Raw genomic sequence first — 4,222 nt, forward strand, 5'->3', positions numbered from 1 at the left:
GGCAAAATTGTCCTTTCTCAAATGATTATATCAGCAAAGGAATGTGTATTTCTCATCTAGTTAGGATTGTAACTCAATATTTGTTTTAGGCTACATTCTCAAGATAACAGATTTTAAGGTATATATTTACATGTAGGAGGTTTGTTGGAAAGTACATGAAAGAAAAACACTTGTAAGAGTGAAGAAATCAGGACCCAGCAAAAGGAGAAATGCAACCAGGAGAGAACTGTGACAGAGGCCTCAGCCAGCCATACCTGGAGTTTTGGAGTTGGGTGGCCCTTCAGTATCCCAAAACAAGGCAAGGGAGTCAGGAGTTTAAATCTAGGGGTTCTTATGAGATTGTTTGTGGGCTGTTTTAATCTAATTAACCCTCCATGCACTTGTCACCCAATCAGGTTTTGTTGACATGCTCATCTATCAGGTAGTTGTTTACATGGGAAAGGACAGAGGGCTTCTTTCTGGGAAGGATAGAATAACAGGTGGGGGTCTTCTTCCTTTTAAAGGTATTTTCCTCTTAGGATGGGGGCCCCTTGCCCATGCCTGCCTTTTTTCCAACCATCCTCCATTAGTGGGAAATCCTGTTGAGTGTTGTAATTTCTGTATGTATGTGCAAGTGTGTAGGAGGAAGAGTAGAAAAATTATGCTATCTCCTTAATTAGTAACAACATTCAGTGGATTGGCAGATTGAAAGTCGGAAAGGGAAAACCTAAGGAGGAACAAAACTTGAAAATCATTGGAATTTCAGAAATAGGTACAAATTATACATGTTCAGTGACAGCCAACAGGATAGAGCACAGGATTGTAGACTAAAAGTTTTTAGGACAGGTATGTGGAATTAAAGAAACAAAACATAGGATCATAGAGGAAGAGAGGAAAAAATAAAACAAGAGGAAATCAGAGAAGACAAACCATAGGAGACTCTTAATCATAGGAAACAAAATAAGGGTTGCTAGAGGGGAGGGTGTGGGTAATGGGGTAACTGGGTGATGGATATTAAGGAAGGCATGTGATGGAAGGAACACTGGGTATTATATAAGACTGATGAATCATTGACTTCTACCTCTGAAACTAATATTACATTATATGTTAATTAATTGAATTTAAATTAAAAAATAAATAAAATGTATAAATAAAAAAGGTTATAGGAGAGGTATAAAACAGGAACATTACAGTCACAGAAGTAAAACTATTAACAAAACATTTTTAGGAGGAGAAAAGGAATTTTGACAGATCAGCCAACGCTTTTTCATAACCTTCCAGCATTGATCTATAACATGGGGGCCAGAACATAGAAATTGGTTGTAGAAAGTCGTTAATAATGTGGATAGAGGAAGGGAGCATAACAAAAAGTCAAGTAGATGAGAGATGTTAGAGTGTCAGTGAAGACATTAGTGAAGTTACTAGTGGAGGTAAGAGGATGTTTATATGACTTTCATGGATCAGAACACTGTATTCCCCTGAACTACCTGCCATCTTGGGAATTTACATGAAGAGGGCAACTGGATATGGGGGCAGATGGGCCCTTTCTTTTTTAATTCTGTTAAAGCAGCCATTCCAAAGTTTTAAACTAATTTATTTTATTTTAATTTATTTCTGCCCCCAGGCAAGAATTTTGCTTAGGGGAGATGGCGTGAAGCTAACTAACAAGGAGAAATAGTTAAAAGTATTTCATTTTTTTCTATTTTTAAATTTTTTTTTCTATTTTGAAACAGAAATGGAAGATGAAAGCATTCATATTAAGAGTTTTATAAGTCGAAAACAGGCTTCCTGTGAATCATATGCAAAGTGGCTGTAAAGAACAATTCAATATAAATGGAATTGCCAAGTCATAAGAGATTCACAAATTGCTCTCAGTTGGGCTGCTGAATTGATCTGTGGTCTCCACATCCACAGAGAAGGATGTTTGCTGCCCTTGGCACAATGGGACAATCCTATCTAAATCACTATATCCAATCCTCAATGCATTCTTTTAAGGAACATTGACATTCTGTGCATGTGGAGGGCAATAATGGGAGGGTACAGATGAGAAAAGGCAGAGTTTTGCAGCTTCAACAAAACAACTCTTGAAATATTTCAACAGTCATTAGAGAGAAAGAGATTTGACTCGGTTCTGTAGCTGAGGGGTCTATGTATTTCATTTAACTTTAAAAATCATGTTAGGGCTCTTCATTCCTCCCCATTTGACAGACAGCTGCATCTTTTAGTGCAGTGCCAGCTTCATCCCTGTGAAGGCTGGAATAAATGGATTTGACCGTATCGGGCACCTAGTTACCAGGGCTGTCTTAACTGGCAAAGTTGATATTGTTGCCGTCAATGACCCTTTCATTTACCTCAGCTACATGGTTTACATGTTCTAGTATGATTCCACCTATGGCAAATTCCATGGCACAGTCAAGGCTGAGGACAGGAAACTTGTCATCAATGGAAAGCCCATCTCCATCTTCCAGAAGTGAGATCCCACCAACATCAAATGGGGTGATGCTGGTGCTGAGTATGTTGTGGAGTCCACTGGGGTCCTCGCTACTGCGGAGAAGGCTGGGGCTCACTTGAAGTATGGGATCAAGAGGATCATCATTTCTGCTCCTTCTGCTGATGCCCCTATGTTTGTAATGGGCATGAAGCATGAGAAGTATGACAACTCCCTCAAAATTGTCTGCAATGCATCCTGCACCATGAACTGTTTGGCACCTCTGACTAAGGCATCCATGACAACTTCAGCATTGTGGAGGGACTCATGACCACAGTCCATGCCATCGCTGCCACCCAAGAGACCATGGCTGGCCCCTCTGTGAGGTTGTGGCATGATGGTTGAGGGGCTGTCCAGAGCATCATCCTTGTTTCTATGCTGGCACTGCCAAGGCTGTGGGCAAGGTCATCTTGAGCTGAATGGGAGGTTCACTGGCATGGCCTTCCATGTCCCTACCCCCAATGTGTCAGTTGTAGATCTGACCTGCTGCCTGGAGAAAGCTGCCAAATATGATGACATTAAGAAAGTGGTGAAGTAGGCATTGGAGGGCCCCTCAATGGCATCCTGGGCTACACTGAGGACCAGGTTTTCTCCCCTGACTTTAACAGTGACACCCACTCTTCCACCTTCGATGCTATGGCTGGCATTGCTCTCAATGAGCACATTGTCAAATGCATTTCCTGGTAGCATGATAAATTTGGCTACAGCAACCAGGTGGTGGACATTATGATCCACATGGCCTCCAAGGAGTAAGAGCAAGAGTAAGAGAGAGGCCCTCAGTTGCTGGACTGTCCTTCCCCCAACTCATCTGCCAACACACTGAGAATCTCCTGACCTCCACAGTTTCCATCTCAATTCCCCTAAAGAAAGGGAGGAGCTTGAGGAGCCCCACCTTGTCATGTACCATCAATAAAGTACACTGTACTCATCACCCCCCCCAATCATGTTAGGTAGCTATTTTAAATATATATATATATATATGTATATATATATATATGCTAAAAGACCATTCAGAACTTCAGGGGAAGTTGGTGGAGTAGGAGGACCCTAAACTCAACTTGACCCAGGGATGCAACTAGATAACATCTGTATTGTGTAAATAATCCAGATAATGAAAAGAAGACTGGCAGAATAGACTCTCCACAGCTAAAGGTAGAGAAGAGAGCAGGAAAGGCAGAGACAGCTGGGAACTAAAAAAAGACGAGTATTACTATCTGTGGAAGAGAAGGACACTGCAGGCACAGAATGGGGAGAGAAAAAGACCCTTGCATCAGGAAACTGGGCACAAGGAATCTCCACAGGGAGGGAAAAATCACCATAACATTTGGCTTTAAAAAGAAGAGGGTCCTAATTTCTTGAATTCTTTTTTTTTTTTTTTTTTTAGATTTAATTATTTTAGAAAGAGTGAGCAAGTACAAGCAGGCACAGAGGGACAAGGACAGAGAGAATCCTCAAACTCAGACTCCCTGCTGAGTGTGGAGCCCAATGCAGGGCTTGATCCTAGGACTCTGAGATCATGACCTGAGCTGAAATCAAGAGTCAGTTGCTTAACTGACTGAGCCTCCCAGGCACCCCTCACTTCTGGAATTATTACAATTCGCTAGGCTTAACACCTGGAACTTTAAAAATCAGTGAGATGGCTCCGGGACAGCCAAGAGAGTGAAGTCCCCATGTTTAAAGAGACAATAAAACAAACGGCCCCACAGAGATACAGCACAGAAGCAACAGTTTGATTTGTAACAGGATGTTTTGTTA

At 41.5% G+C, this 4,222-nt stretch overlaps 1 pseudogene; it reads left to right on the forward strand.

Moving 5' to 3' along the window:
• Nucleotides 1–1,358: 1,358 nt before the first annotated feature.
• Nucleotides 1,359–3,220, forward strand: LOC125095654 (glyceraldehyde-3-phosphate dehydrogenase-like; annotated as a pseudogene).
• The last annotated feature ends 1,002 nt before the right edge of the window (nt 3,221–4,222 follow it).

The sequence above is a fragment of the Lutra lutra genome, chromosome 3 (assembly GCF_902655055.1).
Source record: "Lutra lutra chromosome 3, mLutLut1.2, whole genome shotgun sequence".
Taxonomy (NCBI): Eukaryota; Metazoa; Chordata; class Mammalia; order Carnivora; family Mustelidae; genus Lutra; species Lutra lutra.